This window comes from Candoia aspera, chromosome 6, assembly GCF_035149785.1.
Source record: "Candoia aspera isolate rCanAsp1 chromosome 6, rCanAsp1.hap2, whole genome shotgun sequence".
Taxonomy (NCBI): domain Eukaryota; kingdom Metazoa; phylum Chordata; class Lepidosauria; order Squamata; family Boidae; genus Candoia; species Candoia aspera.
The window spans coordinates 14,865,432-14,890,492 of record NC_086158.1 but is presented as its reverse complement, the minus strand read 5'-3'; the positions used below and the strand labels follow the sequence as shown (position 1 = coordinate 14,890,492).

General features: G+C 38.0%; 1 protein-coding gene across 1 annotated transcript in view; it reads left to right on the top strand.

Moving 5' to 3' along the window:
- Positions 1 to 25,061, top strand: part of FNDC3B (fibronectin type III domain containing 3B) — a 273,381-nt gene that overhangs the window by 127,544 nt on the left and 120,776 nt on the right. The window lies entirely within an intron of this gene.

Sequence of the window (25,061 nt, the reverse complement as noted above, 5' to 3'; positions counted from 1 at the left end):
TAGAGTAGTGGCTTGGAGCCCTTTGTGAAATGTTTGCAGAAGACATACTGATTAACGAAAATGCACAAAGATTGTAGTCTTTCTTAGGAGAAAATGCCTCCCAGCTACATTGGCCTTGGAATACCAGACATTCAGCGTGTGGTTTCCAAAGTACCTTTGATTTTTTTCCCCCCCTCATTGTAGGAAGCTTATTATAATCTTTAAAAAAAATAGTTGCCTGCTAATAAATGTTTTTTGGGCAATAGTTTCTATACAACTATTCTATCGAAGCACTAGACTGGTAAATAATCTTCAGTTCATTGGAAGAATGCCACTGCATTCCCCTTATTTGATAGCCAATAATTAGGATTTTCATTAATTTTATAGTAAAAGCCAAAAAAACAAGGTGTCAGGCCAAGTTCATAGGAATATTACCAGAGCTCCCCATATTTTAGTAACATTAGATAATCCCAGAGCCCATCCAGTTAGAGGACACAGATTGTAGATTTATGAGAAATTATACAACTTTTATATACACTGTCTCAATCAGCACAGACAATACAATATAGATTCTGAGAGTTGTAGTCCAAACTCTGAAGGAACCAATTGTATTTAACATTAGTTTAGACACAGAAAAAAAAAATCGTGTTTTTGTTATAGAAATCTTGGAATTCAAAATATATCAGAAGCATATTTTTTTTGCACAAAAATAAACCATGACTCAAGGCTATGTCATGTTTATCAGGGTTATTCCATTCATCTTGATTAATCAGTGTTATGGCGTCCTTGGGTTTTCAGATGTTCTTCTGTAGAATTCATTCTGTCCCATCACCCGAAACTTTGGCATAGTTTAAGTGGAAGCAAAAACAATGTGAAGTAGTTTTGCGTTTTCTGTTTCTATAGAACTAAATGACTTTAAATGTCTGCTATATGAATTGCTATCTTAAGGAGAACTTCAGACATTACATTAAAAGATTTGTTGTGCATACCTTAGAGAAGATACAATCTGTTTAAGTTTAGGGCATAAAGTCAGACTCCTTTCAAAGTTTCCTTGTGTTCTCTTTGAGTTGAGTCTAACCAGAAATGGGTTTTGTACTCCACTTTTCTTACTTCCGTTTGCCTCTTTCACTACAAGCTATGAGATTCTGAGCAGAAAATTAAAATCATACATGGTTGTGACCTCCTGAGAGCAGAAGAGCCCTTGTGGATCTTCCTTGTTTGGGATTGTTGTGCCTGCCAATGCCATTCCTGGAATCTCTCTTAGGGTCTCCCTAAGTGGCTTATGGAAACAAAAAGTGATTCAGTGGACAGACTTGTTGCTGATTGTTGACCCTTATGGAAGTTTCTCTCCTATGGCAAATAACTATTCTGAGATAGCAATTTCATTGGAACTGCAACAAGTGAAAGGCATACAAAACTCTCTTGCCATACTCATGATCTTATTATTGCTTAGTCCCCCAAAGCAGCTATTTACATTTTTAAAAACATGCACTATAATTGAATGCATGAATTAATGCCACATTGATTTTGTGAAAATGATGTGGACTTCCTTTCTTCCTTTCTCTCTTACATATATCTAAATATTATAATAGGTGAGAACTTCTGGCCAGCTTTGATTTTGAAAGTGCTAGGCAAGATCAAACCTGATTCATATGTAAGTGGGAGACTATCAAGGAATTTCAGGGCTGCAGGCTAAATTAGAAAGATGAAACATATCCTGGAGCAGCGGCATCTTCAGGCTTTCACTACTTTCATCAGAATGACAAAAAGTCATGTCAGACTGCAAATTCCGTCCTGTTGGGCCATGCATGTTACAACACACGGTGCTCCTTGCATTACTGGGACCCCCAGCCCCCCTCCCCAGGGACACTGCAAACCATTTCCATAGTGAGGCCAGGAAAGAGATGGATTTTACCATGTATTCAGCAGGAATTGAGCCAACTCAAGGAAGACTATACATATCAGTGATAACCAGTTAGAGATAACCAATTATCTACAATTTGTAGATACAAGTCAAGGTATTTTTTTTCCCAGTCTGATGCCCTGCAGAATCCTGGAACTGTACATCTTACCCTCTTTGGAGACATCAGGCTAGAGAAATGTGCTTGGGATGGATTCTCGCTGTCACACCTTGTACGTAGGCTTTCTCAGGGCTTCTGCTGGAAACGCTCTGCTCGTCTTGATGGACATCATGTGCTCCAGAAAAGAAATCATTGTAACAACACTGTTAAGAACAATTTTAATCATCTCTTGTGGGGGAATCGTGGGTAATGTATATACATGGTCACTACGTAATTGCCACCTGGTTGTTTTCAAATAGACTGGGCAAGTTGTTTTTAGAATATGATCCCTTTGTGTAACAGAATTGGAGATGTTCTCGCGGTTAACCTTAGAAATGCAATATGTCCATTTAAAACACTTGATTGGAGAGAGAAAAGTTAGCAATGTATGTATGAGAGGAAACTGAATAAAAAATAACTCCAGCTCAGAGGAGCTAGGGGATAGCCAAACATACTTGCAACTCTCAGACATCTGCCTGCTTGTATAGGGTGCTATGGCTTGATCTGCAGCTTTCTTTTTGCTTTCCTAGAATTTAATTTAAGGTAGATAACTCAGATGGACACATTAATTTTGCAGCATCCCTTTTGTCTCAGGATTCTTTCTCATCTTTAAAGCCTCTACAAGAACCTGGCCAAAGATTCTTAGATTCTGGGGAAAGGATTTTAGAGAAAGTTTCTTAAACCGAAGTACGTGAAAGGAGATTTAATGCTGGAGTACCATATGGGTAAAAAAACACAGAAGTGTATGTGTGTGAAAGCGAGTTGTCACCAGCTGCTTTCCACCTGCCATGCTCTGAACTTTTAGATTCCTTTCATACTTGGCATCCATCTAATAGAACATTTGTTTCCCAAGAAAGTAATTATCAGATATGTAGCAAATTGCTCTAAACATCATCTGGAGAAGTCGTATGTAATATAAACCTGTACTTGTAAGTTAGCATGATACTGTTAAAAACATCAAATTACTTGCATTACTTTGCAATTTTTTCTTTATGAGGTCTAAAAAGAGCCTCGAGATAACATTCTTGAAACTTAGCTTTCATTCAAGGTAAACTAAAGGATTTCTAAGATAGTGTTTTATTATCTTCTCTTACATTTTTTTTGAATTTGTGGTGCATTACAAAAGCCACTTTGCTCATATGGACTAACATATTGGTTGTGATCAGTTACTGAAGCTGGTAGACATGGTGATATTAATGATTCCAAAATAAAGGTTTACATCTCATGATTTTGCAAATTTGCGAAAAGGTTCACATTGTCTTTGAAATGACTGAATAGAAACTGTTGTTCCCCCCCCAAAAAAACCCAGTTTAAGACAGACAGAAGGCTGAAAATACGTATTTTCAAAACATTTATTCTGACCACTGTTCTCCTTTTTCTCTACCTTATACAGAACAAGGATTTAAGTCAAGAAAATAATTTTCCAGTTTAAGTTCACATTTGTGAATTGGCCAGGAAAGAAAATTGTGTCTTCAAGCCTGCAAACAAATTAATCTCAGAGCTTTAGCAAGAGTGCTGTTGTGTTGCTTAGCAACACTTTGCATTATGTTGCTGGGTTGTCATGACAAAATAATGGCTGCTGTCTGTTCTTTTTAGACTATGGAGATTCTATGACTTACCTCCGTAAAGTGCCATGAAGCCTGTTTTCTTTCTATTAACTTTCCTTCAAGAAAGATGATTTAACGTTTAATGAACGATAGTCCTTATATTTAAAAAAAAATTGAAATAATTATTAGGCAATCCTGATAGTCTTCATCTATGAGCAAAAGCCATATATTTCCACTCAATTTGTTTGCCTTACGGACTATTTAATTGTATCATTATCAACTAAATTGGAATTTTCCAAAGTTTTTCATGCAGCCTTTTTATTTTCATCTATACATACTGTAGAAGGAAAAGCTGCTCGCAGATTCTGAGCTCAGCTCATGGTGATTACAACGATGCTCTCATTTTCTTGTCAACAGTACCAAAATTATTTCCACTGTTTTCTTCTGGGACATTTCTGGGACTTTCAACTTCCTGGCTTAGCCAACACCCTTGGAATTCCTCATGGCCTCCCATCCAAATACTAATCAGGCCTAGCCTAGATTCTGAGCCCAGACAGAATTAGGTGGTGCCACAGGTCAAGACAGTACGAAAAGTAGTATGGGTTGAGTTTTGTTGCTGTACATTTTGAAAATATTGCTTAGCTTATTTTAAAACATTGCAATAAGGACAGTATCTATAGTAAAAAGCTTTTTAAAAATTACACAGGTAAGGTATCTGGATGTCCATTGGTCTGAAACAAACATGAATCTCTGTTTTTCTAATCAGTCTTATGGGCACTGCTTGAAGGAGAATAAAAATCACAGATAAGAAAGACCAAGAAAGACGGGATAGCAAATTAATTAAGGGAATGGTTAGGGAACTCTAGAGGATTCACTTTGTGAAATTGTCTGAGGAAGCTGCATTGCCGAAGTCAAAGAAGTCAGGCTATCTTTTTACAAAAATCCCTGGAAGAGAGGGCTGCTTCCTGACTCCTTGGGACGGTTACCCTCAAGGACCATGAGGGCAGGCTTTCTCTGTTGCTGCCCCTTCCTCCAGAATAGCGTACCCCCTGAAACAGGAACGGTACCAACCCTGTTCTGGTTTTGGATGGCCATGAAGATGTTTGGGGGATGATTTGAATCTTGAGTCCTTTTGAGAAGTTGTGCATTGCCCCCTGCTGATGCCTGGCTGCCCTGTTTTGTTTATTATTGTATTTATTTTTCTTTCTAGCCTTTTTTACTTTTTATCTGGAGCTGTAAGCTGCTCAGCATTGCTTTGGATTGGAGCAGCAGAGAAGCCCCAGTAAATGCATCCCATATTCTGCTGGTGGCATGTGAGTTGTAAAGGGGGCTTGCACGTAGCTGCTTTTTAAGGAAATATTTCGCAGGGGAAAGGCGAGAAAGACTTTTATGGAAATGCAGATAGGGTTTTGTTTTCTCTCGCCTTTGTATCGTAGGGCATAAGAGTGACATCCTCTTCTGAAACTTCTTTTCAGCATACTTACGTTGCTACTTAGCAGGATGTGGGTTTTTTTTTTTCCCTCAGTGGGTTTGTGAAGTGCAGGTGACTCTCAAGGAACATTTGTGAAGAGTTCAGAGAGAAAGAAAACGTCCTTACGTAATCTAATACAGCTTGAGTTTCACTTTCTTTTAAAAGGTCACTTTCTAGTGCAAATGATGACTGTGTTTTAAGTCTCCAGATTGTTTAAACAGAGATTTGAATTCTTCCTGAATAAAACTTGGCCAGGGTGCTCATTTTTATTCATGTGAGCAGTTTTAATGACTTTCTAACATCTTTCCTCAGCTGGGTGCTTTCCGGGTGTGTTGGAAGTCAACTCTTAGAACCCATCTGTCAGGTAGTGAGAAAGCTGCATTCCATTTATGGTGTACAGTCAAGAACATACATAAAATCCCACAATCCAGTTAAATCTCTCAAGTCGCTCAATTATTTACTCAGGAAATTTATATGGCTGCCCACTTGAACAATTGCAACTCTGGGCAAGGAACAGTCAACAACAGAAAAGCAAAGAGCAACAAACCCATACAGTTAAAAACTGCAAAAGAAATTAATAAATAGTTTATTGATAGTCAAAAGAAATTAATAGGCAACCGGGATCCCAAATCTACCTTACAACCTTTAGGGTGAAACTCCAGTGAACTTGGCCCCAGTGCCCAAAGAAAGAGCCAAGTTTCCCTATACCTAGCCTTTTCTGAAGACCATCAGGGTCTTAGTAAGAAGAAGACTCATGCCTGCTCATAGAGATGTAGCAATGAAAGATCTCCTAAAACTTAAAGAATGTAAGCTAGAGCTGTACAGTATTTTCCATTTTAGATTTTCAGGTAAAAACTGGCCATTCAGATAAATTAGAATCCACTTCTCTCACTTTCTGGGAAATCTGTCTTTTTCTTTTTCCTTTTCATTGCCTTTGTTTTCCTATGTGCTTTTTTCATCCTCTTTTGCAGTTTAGTCACTTGAGATCACTTGAGCCATGTGAGATCATGATATGAACGTAGTTTTGTAGAACTTTGCTGGGTGCACAAAGAAGATTTACAATGAACTCTGGCCTGTTTTTTGCAACCAATATGCTGGCATGTTCTACTTGGTTCCTTTGCCAGTGGGAGTGGCTACAGCAACCCAAACCTCAGTGAGAAAAAATTTACCAACCGTTGTCTTTCCAAATAAGAATTGCAGGCTTTGGCTGTGTTGGACTCGGCAGGATTTTCCAATAATATATACATTCTCAGCCAAGAAAAGGAGAATCTGATTTTCAGAAGGCAAACCATTTAAGAGCAAATCATTCCAAAGATTACTAATTCCTAAGAATGCATAAAAGCTGTTTGTATTCTACTTGCCATTTATTTCTGTTTTCTGCTTATTTTGCCATAAACAGCTGTGATTTGAATCAGGGCTTCACTATGCTAGTCCAAATGAATCCCATGGCCTATTCTGAAGTGAGCAGTTTGTAGATTACAACAAAGACCAGTGGAAACTATTAGAAAGAAGTTTATAATGTTTCTGATGATATTCACAGGTACATTGACTTCCAGAGTATTAGTTTTGGTTGTTATAAAATTTAAGCTGAAAACAAGGGGCAGGACGTGAGAGGGACGTTGAAGCTGTGTGCTTTATTGATCGGCAGCCTTTTTTGTTCCACCATAAAGCCTCTCCTGATGAGTTACTAGGGGCCCACAGTAGCTGGTTCTCCCAGCTGTGGAGTCACAGGAATCCTGGTGTTTGCTGAGTTGATGGCTGTTCTTACTGTCCAAACAGATGTATATTTGCAAACTGTAAGCATACTGGGGTTTTCATACTGCTCCACTGTGTCTTGAATGGTGGTTCTTGTCTCAGGGAATGAGACTCAAATCCTTCAGATCTTATTAAGGCAGGTACAGTCTTGCTGAACCTTTTAGCAACCAAACAACATAGAAAGCTTGCTTTTTCCAAGAAATTTAAATATGTCTTCCTAATGCTTAGCATGATAACTTGGCTTTAACTATGATAAAATTAATAGGTCATCAATACTATGAAACACAGGCTGTCTCACTTTTAAGGTGGTTATTCCAAATTAAGTGTTCCGGATTGTTTGTTCATTCATACATACCTACATACATACAAATTAGACACTCTGTCAGTTAGACAAGTCTTAAATCCAGGATTCCAGGATGGTAGCTGCTTTATTTCCTTTTCAAGAAAACCACCTATTAAACATATTCTTTCCCTTTTCTAAAACTTGCAAATGGCTTCTTCTTCATTTGAATTTCAAGATGAAAATTTTGGAAAAGTGAATATTTAAATAGACAACAGAATGTTTAAATCTTATTCAAGTTATATGCTGCTTGAGACAGCCTTTGAAATGGCATAAAGTTAAGAAAGAAGGGGAGGAAATTGTTACCTTTATTTTATCTATGTTTCTCATTGACGTTTTAAAGCTTGTGGTGGCTGTGTTTGCTGCCAGGCATTTATAAGACTGATAGCTCTTTCCCAGATGAGGAATATACTTCCCTCTGTCTTGAAGAATCTTCCTGAGGAGAAATGCTTATTTTAGTATACAACCAAAGGATAGATTCCCCACATCTCTGTCCCATCCAGGTGGAGAAAGCTTTTGAATTTATGGAAACTATAGGCAGTTCGGTTGCTGGAAGGAGGCAAGCAGGAAGCAATGTGCTGTAGTTTGGGACGGGGGAGAGAAAGAGCTGATTAAAGTTGGAATTTACAGGAAGAAGGATTTTCCAGGTAACAGAGTAGCACAGAGGTGGCATATATTCCAAGGATCACCTGTTCTCTTTGGAAATAGAAAAAAGAAATAGCTAAGAATTGCACTGAGCGTAATTTCTTTTTCTGTCTGAGTTTTTAAAACCAACTTGTGTTTTGTCTGTGGTGATTATTGGCTCTGTACCAATTCAATTATTGGAGGTTTTTCTAAGGTGCTGTCTCTGATTTGAACACCCCTGTATTTTGTCTCTTCCACCGCTGAATGTTTTTGTATGACAATAAGATAATTTTTACAATCTTTTCTTTTTAAAGAAGTTTGATTTTATTTATCTCTTTTGTGATTATTTTGGCTCTACAAAGAAAGAGGTGTCTCAACACTATAAACCCAGTAGGAGGCACTGTAGAATGTGTTTCCTTTCCATCATTTCTTTTCCTTGCCAGTAAGACTCATAAGCTTTGGGAGCCCTATCTCTTTCATAAACTGGGATTAGAAAGGAAGCCACAAATGAATAATCCCCCTGGAAGTTAGGTTGTGGCAACAGTAACGTATCACACCACACACTTAGTTAGGAGACAGAGCTAAAGTAGAAGTTTCAGAAAACGTCTGAGAGATGGGGTTTGAGACATCTACCCTTTCACCCTTCAGCCCTTGAAAATGAATGTTTCTAAAATATTTCAGGACAAGAACAGTGAACATTTTTGTGGTGTCAAATAAGCAATTACCAACTTCTCCATTAAACCAAGAAAAAAGCACTAGGGAGTCTTTACCCTAATATGCTCACTGAGAAATGAGGGCCAAGATGCACATAGCGAGTTTTCAAGATCCTGTGACATAACCAGCTTGCTCACTGCAATAAAGTTGCCTACTCTAAATCTGTAAAAATCTTGCTTTCTAGATTCTGTGTGGCTGTAAAGGACTTGATAGAAATGCTGCTGCTTTGGTTGTCTTTACGATCTCTTGTATACTGAAATGTAATTTTAATAAGTATCTGGAGTTTTAATTCAATAATGAATGTTAACTGTTTGAGACTATGGTGTGCACATACATGTGTTATACAGTCACCTACTAAAAGTCATGGTATGATAGACACAGTTATGTGAATTTGTCAAATAAAAATACATATTTTACTAGAATCTGTTATAAAATATTTGGATGCCAAAATATGGAACTGTTCCATTACTATAGTGGTCATTGGTGTTAATAAGTCAAGGCTGTTTTATATTTTCAAATGCTCTCTATTATAGGAAAGCAGTTTTACGTAGATTTTAAGCATGAACAGTTTGCTCAAGCTTAAAGTGATTTAGCTAATGGGGTTACTCATCCACTTTCAAAAACAGCATTGTTCATCAAAAATAGATTGACATTTCTGTAAATGAAGAAGTAAATAGAGTGTGTTTTTTTTATAGTGGATTGGTTGCTTATTTTTATGTACCTTGGGTTTCATGCAAGTCAGTTCTCACAAATATGCCACTGAATTGGTCGAGTTTTTTTTTTAATCTGATGGGAAGACAGAAGCACAGAGAAGTTATGTGGATCCCTCTAAGCCATAGAGGAAATTGGCTTTAAAACTGGGATTAGCAGACATTTGAATCGCTGTCCTGGGTTCCAGGATCACAGTTCTTCCCATGGAAGAGAATAGAAACAAGGAATAACTTGTGAAAAGTATTCACTGTAAGAGGTCACTGGGCAAACAGTTCTGTTGTTTCTATAGAAACAGCCAGTTTGGAAAAAAAGATCATTGTTATAAACTGTCATGATTTTTTTTAACAAGGGGGAAACTGATCCATTATTATGTAGGGAGACACTGAAATACTTGCTGAAATTTCCTCTTGTTTTCTTTTTTCCAAAACTTGCCTGTCTCATTTGTACTGACAATTTTATAGTCATTTCACAGTATATTATATAATTGCAGCTGGATGCTAATTCATTCTCTAAGGTTCCCATAGTAGTAGTAGCTGGGGGGAAAAAAAACCCTGCTACATTACTAGGATGTAATGTAAATTAGTTAGAATACAGAGATGACATTCAATTTCATGAAATGGTTTTATTTCTGTTTTCTTTAGCAATTATTTATTTATTTGTCTGTCTGTCTGTCAAATTTATCACCGCTCATCTCCCCCCCAAGGAGGGACTCTGGGCAGTTTACAATAAATAATAAAAAAAAACAATTAACCACAGTGTAATAAATACTATACAATAGTATAATATAAGTAGACAATAAAATATAAAATATAAACTCAGTCAATCCTACTCCGTGTGCTTTTCACTTAAACCAGGTTTATGTGTAGACCAACATAATATAGACTTGCTCAGGATGGCTACTGAAAAACCCACTAGACAGAATGTGAGAAACCACTCCTGCTTCATTCAGAGATCTTTGGCCATTCCATTTGTCTGAGCTCTAAGATGCATAGGACAGTAGCATGTCTCCTTCTCCTTACTCCTCCTCCTCCTGCTGCAACTTCTTTTAATTGTATTTTGCACTTGGAGGCAAGATTACAAGACTTGAGGACTCACACTGATAAATGTAGATAGCTAAATATGAAATAGGAAAGTTGGGTGGAGGAAGATGGCAGGAACAAAGGAGAGATGAGGAACTTCTTTGTGTATTACTGCAAAGACTATTGTGAAATTCATATGTAACAGCTGGAGAATTTGGAAAACCATAACATCTGTGTTTGTAGAACAGTAAATTGTTTGTTGAAATTTTGAATCTCAGCTTTATAGTCCTTCTGTGCCCCAGCCCCAGCCCTGGCTTTAAATAGCCTTCCTGTAGCAACATACAAGCTGGGTGATATTTTAAAACTGATCTCAGAGTGCAAAAGATGTGTTGTTCTAGAAGAAAATGGTCAAAAGATATTTTTATCCATGAATTTATAACATTTTATCATATCTATCTTCTTGGATACCACACATGGTATAAGGCTTCTTGTCTGAGCTGTCAACCCATTGCTTTGAGTTTGTCTGGGAATTCTGGGATATGTAGTCCAGTACTTCTGGAGGACATTTGTGTGTAACGTGATTTCTAGTAGGATAAAGTGGAATCATTTGCTGATCCCTCAAAGCCAACAAATCATCTTTGCTTCTGCTGACCAATAATTGCTGAGAACGAGAAGTGAAAATCATTCTTGTGTCCTGAGCTCCCACAGAGGCTGGAGTAACAATATCTGCAGCCAGGAGTTCACATGCCCTCTCCTCTCCTCTCCTCTCCTCTCCTCTCCTCTCCTCTCCTCTCCTCTCCTCTCCTGTAGAATAGAAGAGGAAAACTGACAGTACTATAGTCAGTTCCACTGATGCCACCTTCACTGATACCCTATTAAAGATCTCCTAGGTCAGCTAAAAATGCAAATGATCTGCAAGGGTTGGCCTTGCCAGTTAGTCCAGATAAGAAGCACACCCAGAAATACTAGCTCTAACTTTATTATAAGGTTACATTAAGAGTATCTTGCAAATCTGAAAGTACATCTCTCCCACTCACCTTTACAGTCCAAGAAACTAGGGAGGGTCCCTTCTGAGATGTTTGCCATGCCCCCATTTCTTCTGTGGATTCAGCTGCTGCCTGTCTGACGGTTGTCTAGTTTGTGGCTCTTCTTTCTGTCTCCCAAGGTCATTGCCCCATACCATTACAGCAATCTCTAGTAATGAAAGACAAAGGACACAGTGAAAAAGTGGGAATAATAATAGTAGTAATAATAATAATACTAATAATAAACAACTTGTATGCTGCCCAACTCTCAAAGAAATCACAATAAAATCAATAAAAGATAAAAAATGGCAAGCATGATGAAGCACTGTCCCTTGCTGAAGGCGTGGGTGAAGAGCCTGGTCTTCACAACTCTTTTAAACAACAGTGTTGGGAAACAGAATGGGGGCCACCCGGATCTCTGGGGGAACCTCGTTCCAGAGGTCAGGGGCTGCTACAGAGAAGGCATTCTTCCAGTGCCCCAATAGATGATATTGTATAATCAAAGGAACCTAGAGCGCAGTAACCCTGTGGGATTTAATCGGCCAGGCAGATGTTATGGGAGACAGGTGGTCCCTCAAAACCAGGCCCTATGCCACTAAGATCAAACTCATGACAACAGATACATCAACCAGGCTTAAAACTGACAATATATTAAAAGGATGGGTTGCTTCTGCTTTTTACAAACAGCTATCAACAGTAGGGAACCAGTGGTCAAGAAATATGCCACAGACTAGGACGTGGTAAAACACCAGCAAAGGCTTTGGAAAAGATACACAGATACTGTGATGTGTCTCTGTCTATAGAGATGATAATCATGCAGGCAATGATTTCCTCTGTGACACTCTATGGAAGTGAAAGTTGGCTGTTGAAGAAGCTGGACAGAAAGAATATTGACACTTTTAACTCGAGAATACCATAGATAGCCAAGAAGACAAACAACTGGATCATAGAACAAATCAATCCAGAATTTCCATTCAAGGCACAAATGAGCGGGGTCAAATGAACATACTGTGGAGACTGTAATGCTGGGAAAGATGGTAGGGAAAAGAAGAAGAGCGCAAACTGCGGCAAGGTGGGTGGACTCAATTACAGTAGCAGTGATACTCCATTGAAAGACCTGAGGGCCTAAACTGAAGGACAGATCTACCAGGAGAAAATCTGTCTATGGCAGTTGCTAAGAATCAGCACCAACTTAGTGGCACGTAATCAAATGGCAGTTGAGTCCCAAATAGGGAACTATTTCAGGACGTTGCAGAAAAAAATACGTAGTTTCATTGCCCTTTCACCTCTAAGCACAATAAATGTATTCAGATCTCCAGCCCTGCTGATGTCATGTGATTATAGAGACCTGGGTGTGTTATGCTAAATGTCTGCATAAAGTTTCTTGCAGCAGCATTTCTGCATTTTTTTAGACAGCGGTCCCCCTCAATCTTATTTGAACAGGCTGCAGTTGATGAACCTGGAGCCTTCTGCATGAAATCTAGTATGGATTTTTATAGCTCTTTGCTTAATTTTGTCCTAGCATCTGGGTATAAGGACAAAGGGGACAGAGGGGAGGAATTTGGTGACTGTTAGAAATTAGAGACTAGCCAAATTTTATTCATGGATGATTTCTTTCTATGACTCTGTATTTAGAACAAGGAACTGCAGATAACTCAAACCATGGCACATAAAGTTGCTTGGCCACATCTTCCTTGCTCTCTACTGATCCTACATGTTACTGCTTTACTGATACTGCTAATATGCTTCAGAAGTTCAACTCCCATTGGTTGTACTGGTTTAAGATTATGGAAGTTGAAGAAGGCTGTTGCAGAGCTCATGAGGTTAAAGGAGGCTGCTGCAGAGAGTTTCACCACAAGTTCAGAATAGATGCCTTTTCCACTATGCCAACTCAGGGATGGTCGCTCTGGCACTGGCAAAGGATTCTACTTGGAGAAAAAAGGGGGGAAGTTATTAGTTTACATTTAGACAGAGAGAGAGAGCACTCAAGTTGTCCTGTGCTCTTGGACATCATTTTTCCTTGGTATAGAACAAGTCTTTTCCCCCTAGTTTAAAGCTGATAGAAGAAAGGAAAGCAATGCACATGTGCCTGCATTGACATAAAAATGGTTTTATTCAGCAGGTTAGAAATGAAGTGCATACCACACATATCTGTTGGGAATACAAACATTAAAAGCAGACATTACGTAACTGATGAATACTTGAGAGGTGCCTTAGTGTTGTGATAGTGGAAATTCACATGAATACTAAGGCCTTTCCCCTCACTCTTTGAAATTTTAATTCAAAATATCAGTTGCAGCTTAAACTTATTCCATAATCAGTGTGCTGAGTTACATCTTAGTCTGAAATGTTTTGGCTGCTGCATGATGATGAATTAATTTGATGTAGCTGATTTTTTAACATACTTCATGGATTTTCCCCTTAGGTTTCTTTCAGTGGATGACCTGATTTCTTTAACAGTATTCACTATTTTAGACAGATGTTTGTCCCTTGTCTTATAGTCTAGACAGATGTGATTTACACATATAGCCCAGCTGATAAATTGCCCTGGGACTAAACCTTATTTTCAGTGCTTGAAATATTATGAAAGAGTCTTTGCTAGTACTTTTCCATGATTTAATGTGTTCAAGATACAGACCACAGAATAGGAATAGTAGATAAGCAGCAGAGGCAATTCTTAGCTGCTTGGCTAGGATAGTAACTTTAGCTACAAAAGTCCTTTAAAAGGCCAAGAACCATGATATTTTATTAGACTCTACTTTTTAGCCTGGTGTGATCCATCAGTATTTTCAGGGGGTGTACAGGTAGTCCTCTACTTAGACCACAATAGGAACTGGAAAATTTGTCATTAAGCGGTGTGGTCATTAAGTAAGACACACCCAACTTTATGACCTTTTTTGCTGCAGTCATTAAGCAAATCATTGTGGTTGTTAAATGAATCACATGGTCATTAAGCAAATCCCGTTTCCCCAATTGACTTTGCTTGTTGGAAGCCGGCTAGGAAGGTCGCAAATGGCAATCACATGACCCCAGGACACTGCAACCATTGAAAATACATGCTGGTTTCCAAGCACCTGAATTTTGATCATGTGACCACAGGGATGCTACGACAGTCATAAGTGCGAGGTCTGGTCATAAGTAAGTTTTTTCAGTGCCATCATAACTTCAAACAGTTGCTGAATGAATGGTCGTAAGTCAAGGACTACCTGATTGTCTCACCAGGCCAGCCAACATCCTTTTTTAAAAGTGATGAGGCCAGGTATCATACTTATAATCTTACACATGCACCACATATCTTCAGGATTCCTGCCTGCCAGTTATGCCCTCAGACAATCTGTTGGCCAGTATTCTATACTACTAATTATGCTTTGTCTTTATTGACAATATGGGAGTTTAGTCCCAGAATTGCCAGACAAACTCCCCGAATTCCCATATCCCAGAATTCCCAAACTCAAAACAATGGGTCAGCAGCTCAAACAAGAAGCCTTATACCATGTGTGGCATCCAAGAAGATAGATATGATAACATACACACTGAACATACACAGACACCATTTTTTTTTCTAAAGTGGGCTTTCTTAACCTGGGGTCCATGGACACCTGAGGGATCTGTGAATAATTTTCAAGGTATCTGTGAACTTGGAGGAAAAATAAACTTTATTTTCACATTATTATTATATTACATATTTATTTTTCCTAGTATTTTGATAACTGTATTTGAGCATAATTGAGGCCCATAGGTTTTGTCAGGCTCTCAAAGGGATCCATAGCATAGAAAAATTAAGAGCCTCTGTTCTGAAGCCTTTGTATATTTATTTGTATATATCAGCAAACTTTGTGATTCTGCTCATCCTACTGATTGCTTCCTCATGCATGGGTCTCATAAAAATCCACACCTGGAGACTGAGTATATCAGTACATTGGATGCTGCTTAATATTATAGGCTACCATAGCTGGATAGGTAATTTGTTTTTTTGGGGGGGGTGTTGCTTCTTATTAATCACATTACAGCTTCCTTATTATCATGAAACTTCAGATTTCATTTAAAAATTCACATTCAGATCACTTGTGCTTGACTGCATTTCCAGGTATCCAGATACCCACTAGAGATTTTTTCGTGCCTTTTCAAACAAATCTGTAGTGATGTGCATTGTAATACTGGCATCAGAATAGGAAAGAAGAACAAATGATCTCAATAAATGGAAATTAAATTAGTAGCTTAGTTTAATAGCTTGGGCATGCTAAAGTAATATCAATAGTGAGTTCATTGATTATAAATCATCACTCAGTATATGTAGCACAGGATAGATATAGATAGATCAAGGTGGAAGACCCTTCACCCTGAGATCCAGCAGGCTCCCATCCTCCTAGTCTTCCAGAAGGCCATAAAGAGCTGGCTGTCCACCCCCACCCCACCTTGGCACTGGTATACGGTTGGAGCCTGGAGATGGTGGTATTGGCTGCATCAGAGGAGAATGGCTGAGGCACCAGGCTTTTGCGCTTTTTTGGGTGGGGGGGAGGGGTTGCTGTTGTGAGCCACTCAGAGTTGTGATTCTAAGTTGTCAAACAAACAAATAAATAGTAATAGTTTAATATGATCTGAAACTAAGAACCTCCCTAAGCAATTTTTTTGAAGCAACTTCATTGAACTGGATGTTACCTGAATTTTTTTAAAGTAAGCCATATAGAAAATCCCATATTCTATATTATATTTAACTGATTTAATAGTTTTCTGGGTTTTGTAAGCCATCCAGGGTCTAATGGAGTGGGCGTCCATATCTAATTGAATTGAACTGAAAATTATATCATGTGTTAGGATACTGATGAATTTCTACATTTGCATCCCATGAAGCTAAGTACATGATGCCAGTAGTGTTTTACAAGTTTTTGTATCTTTCAAAAAGGTTAGATGGCTATAGGTTTTAACAATTAAATGAACAATCTGGAAACTTTTGACTACGCTACTTGATTTTTGTAGGCTTTGGAGCTTTTCTTTAAGCACTCTATGGAAGCTAAGTTGATCATGAGCTTAGTTTTAAAGCCAACACTTGACAAATGAAGCAGGTGGTGGGGAATGGTTATCCAGTTGTGAAGGGTGAATTCTGTACAGTGAATATTTGGCTGTGTTCCATGTCATAAAATGCTGTTCTTTTTAATGACAGAAAAATACTGACAAGAAACATAAAAGAGATCTACAGGCTCTCTTAATTGAATTTTACACTGGAAAAAAAAATGAAGATAATTCAGGTGTAATAGTAAAGTATAGATTTCAACATTTAAATGCAGCACTGGCAGGCATTAGAATCTTCATGTAAAAAGAAACTTCTGTAGAAGTTTTCAGGGGGAAAAAGAAACTTAAAAAGGCTAGCCATTGACCATGCTGGCTGGGGATGATGGGAGTTTCAGTCCAACAGATATAGAAGCCATTTGGTTAAGGAAGACTGGACTAGAGTAATAATGAAAACCCAAATTACATGAGGCAATATCAGTGATAAAATATTTCTAGATGTTTCCTACACAGTACTCAGAGTAGTAAAGAATATAAATGAAATAGTTAATGAGCATGTAAAAGAGATGCATGACCAAGAAAATATCATGATCCATGCCAAACAACAACAACAACAAAAAAGTATTTGTTGCAGTATTTTTCTTTGGGAATTAAAAATGAGGGTGATTAATCAGACAGAATTTCCTGAAATAAGACATGACTTCATTCTGGAGAAAAAAAGGAAGACAGTCACGGGATATGACCACTTCCATCATAGCGGAATTGTGATTATTTCTGGAAAGTGATGCAGACTTGAAGGATGTGGTTGTGGTGCTGGATTTAATCTATCCATTCACTCAATAAAGCAAGTTAATTAAGTGCCATCTAATAAGTCACAGAAATAATTGGTTTCTTGTTTGTTTCTTTAGTTATTAGAGCCCAGTAGTTCTACATACGTTATACTATCATTTATTCTGTTTAAGGTGACCAGATGTGAACTGACTACAGTACAGAATTGTCATATTGAAAGCCATTGCTTTAGAAAAATTAAGGAGATACTAAATAAATCTGGTCATTAGCTGATATTGCTTGGGGTGTGTGTTGATGCATGTGCACATGTATGCATATGCACACAATGCATAGCCATATATAGAATGGTTTTGCATAACTTGGTTAGTTAATCAGATCAGATAAGGATCTAGTAGAACCAATCCTGTTTGGTTAGTTTTATAGTTCTAAATATTGTGTGAAGACAGAAAATGGGATAATGTAGTTACCGGATTAAATATGTTATGTGAACTAAGCTAGTGTTAGGTGTTAGGGGTGAACAAGGTAAGTTCCTTTCATGTGTGGACATATTGATATCTGCCTGGGCACCATTATGAATAAATGAATCCTTATGGGTCAGTGTCTTTGGATGAAAGTGGCGGTTCTTATGACTAGAATGGAAGAGTTGTTTCCTACAGCTTTCAGTAGGCTTATGGAAGGAATTTGGATAGTTCCAGATTGCACTGGCAAGCTATATATATTTTAAAATTGTGTTCTTTGTACAATTGATATGATACACCATTGTAATGGTCTCCAACATTTTTAGGCCAGTGGGAATATTTGGAATTTTAGGGATATGTCATCATCACTCTCATAAAATGGTTTCCATGGTGTGGCCATTTGTAAAATACCCTTGTACAGGAGGCAAGCCTAATATTGGGCTGTGGCTATCCCCTAAGAAATATATCTGGGGTTATGCCCTCCTGGTCCAAATTACAGAATGTTCAAGGAGGAGAACCATAAAAATAAAGGTGGATGTAGTTGACCTGCACATCTGTTGGAAAACCAACTCAGCCAAAATTGCAAGGTTCCCCAAATGCTGCAGTTGTCTTGCTGATTGTTTCTTCTTCCAGAAAGTTGAAGAAGGACAAGGGGATCAGCTCTCCTACATCTTATTCTAACCTGTGGAGAAGAACTGGTTAGAGAGATAAAAGCAGTGGGAACTTTGGGAAGAAGTGACCACATCACCTAGGAGTTCAAACTACTAGAGAAAGAGAAAATAAAGCATAATTTTACATATACAATAGATTTCAGAGACCTGGTTTCAACAGGATTAGAGAAATACTGGACAGGTTCTCACAGAGATAAATCTTCAGAACAAAGGGAGCACAGGAGGTTAGGAAACTTTTAAAAAACAAGATAATGGAAGTACAAGCATGCACCATTCCAATGTGGTAAAGAATAGAGGGCAGCTAAGGAAACTGTTATGGATACCTAGGGAACCTATAAATGAGTTAAGAGTTAAAAGATGATGGATGGATGGATGGATGGATGGATGGAATGAAGTTAGATATAATCACCAAGGAGACGTACCAACAACTAACTATGATCAGCAAAGGCTAAAGGAACTGTAGTAATAGTTGCTTCCCAAATTGTTAAAAGATTTAGGAGATCATTAATGTATAAACAGCCAGCTGGACGTTCCCTGGATACCATGAAAAAAGCCACCTCTTCACCAGATTACAGGAAGGTTCTTTAGCCTGAAGAAGAGAAGACATCAGGGAGATATGATAGATACTCAACAGTGGAACAGATTGCTTTGGAAGGTGGCAGATTCTCTTTCAAGGGAGGTATTTAAACAGAGGCAGGATGGCCATCTGTTGGGGATACTGTAGTAGTAGATTCCTTCACTGGGCAGAGGTTTGGACTTGACGATCTCCAAACCCCCTTACATTCTATTATTCACTCAGACCATTATTAAATTGAAATAACAGAGTTATCACACATATCCACTTGCCATAATTACTTAGAGAAGTCTAATATTTATGTCTGTGTAGTTGTAGAGAGAGAGGCTGAATCATTTGATAATGATTTAAGATACAGATATAGATGCTGATAAGCAACTTTTTACCAACGTTGTAGATATTTCAAAAATGCTACAGCATGAGCATATAAAGAAGGGATAAGTATGCATCAACTGAGTGAGATATTGTTTCTGAGCTAAATGCATATCAGGCTGCAGCCTAAATTTGGAAAGGTTTTTGTGTTGGGCATGTGTTGCTTTTCTTGGCTTGGCAAAATGCTCTCAATCCAGTTAATTTCAAGGCCATGCTATATATGAAAGTCGTTGCTTGCTTGCTTCATTGTTTGTTTGCTCACTAGCTTACATGGGGATTGGTTTGGTTCTTTTCCAAGTTATTACTAGTGATGGCAATAACTTGAGTGGAGAACTTTAGACTTGAGAGGTGGAAGAAGAAAACTTTAGACTTGAGAGGTGGAAGAAAGGAGAAATTCAAAATAAAACCTTCCTCTCTGTTCCACTTTGCATGGACCACTTCAACTGTTGTATATAATGGCTATATTTGAAGCTAAAGGTTAAATATTTTCATGGATATGCATCTTTCATGCATATCCATGAACAATAGATATGGGATTGGCAAAGGACTTAATGGAGGTCTCTTCTTTTCCTGGCCAACTCTTGGTGGACCAGTGCTTTGGTAGAGCAAAGGAAAGTTGGATAGGTGTGTCTCCTCCATGTGTCATGGCACCCTGAGATGCATAGCAAGGATCAGGTGATGAGGAAAAGAGATTAGTTGAATGCCAATTACTCTTCAAGTATGGGCATGGTATTTTTACCCAGATGCTTTATTCTTTTAAATAAATGTAAACGTTTTAGATAGTTTAGGGAAAGCAGGGTTTTTTTTTTAAAAAAATGGACTTCTTCTAGCTGTAGGAATGCAATGTCCTTTGTGTAGGTTTAGCATTCGTTTATGCACACCAACATTAGTCTTTTAAAAGAACCAAGGAATTGTTCAAGGCAGGAGAAAGTTTCAGGCTTCAGACAGAGTTACCACTTGAAGTAATTTGGATAATAGCAGCAAAGATGAGAAATGAAATGTATGTGAAAGTCATTTGCGCAGCACTGAAGTCAAGGCACTGAAAACATCCTATAGCAATAAATCATTCAGTCTTCCAGGTTCCTTAAACTCTTTATCAGAATGATATTAACAGTCTGAGGGTCACACCTAAGGTTAAGAGACTGCTTGTGAAGTGCACATATGACAATGAAACAAAGAGAGAGAGAATGAACACAAACCACATTCAGAATAGGTCATAGCAAGAGGAATTTGAGTGTCAAAGCAGTTAGCACCTGCTTTGCACTAAAAGTGGGAAAAATAGGGGAAAACACTGATCAATACAGATCCTACCTCAAGCAGCAGATCCTAATCAGGATTATGAATTTAATATGTTTGTTGTTTTATATTTACTTAACTCTGATTAGCTGGCTGTCCAACTAAAATAATTCAAATTCAGGTTCCATCAAATTCAAAAGAATTACTTGGGCAAGACTCATTTTAAATTGCCTTGCATACAGTACTCAACCAGGATGTAGTCTTGTGAGGATGAACCTCACCTAAGTGATGGATTTGCATGCTTCTCTTATTCCTGTGAGGAGAATTTAATGTGGATTTAGCTTGGGCTTCTTGTTATATATAAACCAGGAATCATGACTTGGGATAATTGCTACTTCTTTATAAGCTAGGAGTTCTCATTTGGTTGGTGAGCAGTTGACTACTTTGTAATAGGTCATGGTTCTTAAATGAAGGTAAATACTAGTTTACCTTTTTGACCAGTGAGGAAGACGAGAACATGCTAAGCCTCAGGCTTTGTTTTGACTCACAGTGGCTAACCATATTATATACAAATATGGTCTTTAAACTATGCAAAATAGTCATGATTTATTCTAACTTGATAGAAGCTCATAAGTTGTTGTTTCAAGAAGATGTGTGTACTGTATTTGTATGTACTTCCTCTTTGTCTCGATTGAATACCAACCCTTTAAATGAAAGAGTCTTCATTCACAGCAGCCTCGTGTGGTGCAGAGTGGTAGGCGGCAGTATCGCATCTGAAACTCTCCCCACGACCCGAGTTCGATCCCAGCGGAAGTTGGATTCTCTCTTGGGTAGCCGGCTCAGGTTGACTCAGCCATCCATCCTTCTGAGGTTGATAAAATGAGCACCCAGCTTGCTGGGGAAGGTGACGACTGGGGAAGCCAATGGCAAACCGCCCCGCTCTAGTCTGTCAAGAAAGCGTCGCGAAAGCAGCATCCCCCCAAAGGGTTAGACATGACTCGGTGCTGGCACATGGGACCTTTCACCTTTCACACAAATGAACGAGTTTCTAGACTATCTACTTAAACCCCTTTGTATTTATTATTCATGATATATTATTGCCTTAGAAAGAGGAGAGAATATGTTGTCTCCCAGGGCTATATCAAATAGGATTTTTCATTCCTCTCTTCCCTCTGGGCACTCCAAAAATCTGGAAGTTTGGAACAGTCCCCCAACATGGGCATTGGCGTCACAAAAGAGGAATCCGATCTGCAAGTAGCACCCACTGGGCTGGTAGATGAATGCTCACCATCAAATTGCAATCAATTTTTTTCCTGAGTTTTGCTTTTAGCGATACCATATTAATGAAAATGATTCTGACTATAGAGGTGTAAAAGAGGATTCTCATGTCAATGAAGTGGAAACACAGAACTGGGCCATCTTCACATTACACTGAAAGCATGGGAAGAAAAAAAACCAGAATCTAAGAGCTTTGAATTACCTACGAATTGGATCACATTAGAAAACAAAGCTACTTGCTGGAATGCTTATGTTTGTACTTCAACCTTTTTTCTAATACGATTAATCTGAGACTGGAGAAAATTGTTCCTTTACTTCTCCAGACTTGATTGTTGCTACAGAGATCTGATAATATAAGCATAAATGTTTTAAGTATTTTTTAAACTCACACATGTTCTTCGTTTTAGGGCAGAGGGAATTCTGCCTTTATTTTTCCCTCCCCCGCCTCTGCTTATCTCTTTTTTCCAATAAACTCGACATAGATAAAATAATCCTTCTTTTGGTTGATGTCCATTCTTAAGAAAGTATACAGAAAGCATCAGATTTATCCAGCTAAATAACCATTTTCTAATTAAGTCTTTAAACATGAATCCTCATTTAAATTTAAATTAACTTATAATTTAAAATAGACCCACAAAGTAATTGGCCCATATCAGAAAATGTATGATTTCTTGTTTAGTTTTTACATTCCTAAAAGAGTCCTTGGGAAATTGATAAAGAGCGCCATACAATAGAAGAAAGAGATGTTTTATTTTGCTTATAATGATAATGGCATTTTGGTGAGAATAATCTAAAAATTACCATTTTTAAATAACTTTTATTTTCACAGATCCCTGACTCTAATAAAGGCTGACTGTAATAAAATTATACAGTAATTTTACAGTCTCTTTTAAAAATTGCAGTCTGTAATTGACTGTAAAAAACCACACCCCACCAACACCGGCAGGGCAAGCAAAGTCCACACTCGCCAGCTACTGATGATGTTACCTAGGCGGTTAATGAAATGCTTACAAGCAAACCAAGCTCAGAGAGCACCAAGGACTCCACAATTCAACCCTGAGCTACAGATCTTCTACAGCTCTTCTATTGTGACTATAATAAAGTCAGTGAAACTTTGGGCAGACTTCCAGCCTTTTAACTTTGGATAGTTTATGATATTAGAGGGACTAATTGGCCTGTTATCTTATAAATGAAGTCTCCCCCAATAGATTTCCCTCTAGATGTTTTGGCTACAGTTCCCAGAACTCTTAAGAGTTATGATCCCAAGATCACTGGAGGTTACCAATTTGAGGAAGTGTACTTCTAAGCTATTCTGTCTGTGGTTTTTATTTTCCATTTCACACAGGTTTAGGTAGTTTTATATAGTTCAGGGTTCTAATGCTTATGGTTCATATGTTACTATATTTACATTTGATCTTCCAGAAAGGAACTTTTCACATCCAAGGCTGGAGATCTGAGTGGAAACTTTTAAGTCTCTTGCTTATATAACCACATTCTTTGGTTAATCTGAACTGCTGAGGTAATGAGTTTTGTGACTTTCATATGTTCCTGAGATAGTTCTTCACATATGTAAAACTGAATGTGATTGGAAGCTTGACTCAGCTCTCACAAAGGAAAAGTTTATCTGGATGCAGATGGTAAAAACTGCAATCCATACAAATGGCAATTCACTTTGTATTGAGCTGTATGGTACAACTCCCACATTTGTTCATTTTTCAGGGAGTAGTTTCAAATGTTTCAAAACTGAGCAGCAACCGCTTCTCTTACCCAAGGACAATATGCACATGATGTGGTTTAGTGTGTTATTTATATAACTTAAGTGATGCCTGTAGATCTTTATGAATGTTTGTGCACATAGCTAGATCCCTAAGTAGGATCAAGAGTTAGTATACCACAAATCGCAACAAGACCAAGTTTTGAATTTGAAATCCCTAGCCTGTATCTTGTACACTGTGAATTCACCCTGAGTACTTTATGTCAGTTGTTGTTCTGTCTTTCAGTTGCTTCTGGCTCTTTGTAACCCAATAAACATCATTTTGCCAGGATTCTGCATCTGTAATAGCTTCCTTGAGTTCTTGTAAACATAGGCTTGTGTCATCAGTTGATAAGATCTAGCCGTCTTGTTTTATGTCAGCCTCTTTTAATTGCCTTTATTTTTCCAAACATCAAGGTCTTCTCTAATGCCTTTCCATTATGTGTGTAAAATATTTTAGCTTGGTTATTGATGCTTCCAGTGAGCAATCTGGTTTTATTTCATTTAGGACTGATTTATTTATTTAGACCATTTATATAGCCACCCAAGGTAACTGTAGGCAGTGTATGGAGGATTTGTTCTTGCACTTCAAGGTTCCTCAACAATTTTTTCTAGTACCACAATTCAGAGGCACCAATTTTTCATTGTTCAGTCTTTCTGATTACACAGACATATATCACACCTGGGAGAACTATGGCTTTGACAACACATACTTATGTTGTCAGTGTTCTATCTCTGCAATTTAATATTTTGTCTAGATCTATCATAGTTCTCCCATATAGTAGACATCCATATATTTCATGGCTACAAACACCATCCCTGTGATTTTTTTGAGACTAGGAAAAATAAAATTGTGTTACTATGTCAGCTTGCTCTCTGCCTACTTTTCACTGGGTTGTCTTTGCCTGTTGACATTATCTTAATCTGTTCTTTGACCTTCAACAAGGGATCCCTTAAATTTTCTTCTCTTGCAGTCATCAGTCTGGTATCATCAGCATATCTGAGCATATATCTGGAGGATCATAATTCTGATTTATTAGATTATAAGGATTGCAATATCATAATGTGAAGCACTTCAGATTATTCAAGCTGTTACATAGATGCTTCCTTGAACATGATAACTTACTGAATGTCATCAGTACATTCAAATAGCTCCCTGTGAGTGTAATTCTCCAGAATTATTTTGTAGTATGCTATAACACAAGAGTTTTTGTTACCATTGCTTGAGCATCAGTCAACACCAGAAGCATTCTGGTACAGTTAGATTTTGAGATACATAGTAGAAGATCTGGTAGTATTGGATGAAAACTGATCAGTCATGAAAGTCAATAGGATTCTCTCAGCCTCAGATTGTTACTCTAAGTGTAGATCAGGATGTACCCATGTTTGCTACTCAAGCTTTTTGAATCAGGTCTGGTTATAAGCATGATAAACCAAATTGTTCGAAGTTGACATAAGTGTTTGATTGCATGGGAGGGCTTACTGCAAGCATTTGTTTAGAGACTCTTAACAGAAACACCCTTTACATGTACCTGGAGAGAGATAGCTGCTGCTCCTGTGTTAGTTTCTTTCACATTGCCTTAGAAACAGTCGTGCATTCTCATAACTATCATCTGTTGTGTGAGAAGGAAAGTATTGCTGGCATGATGTGTAAATACAGAAAGAAGTCTGGCGACAT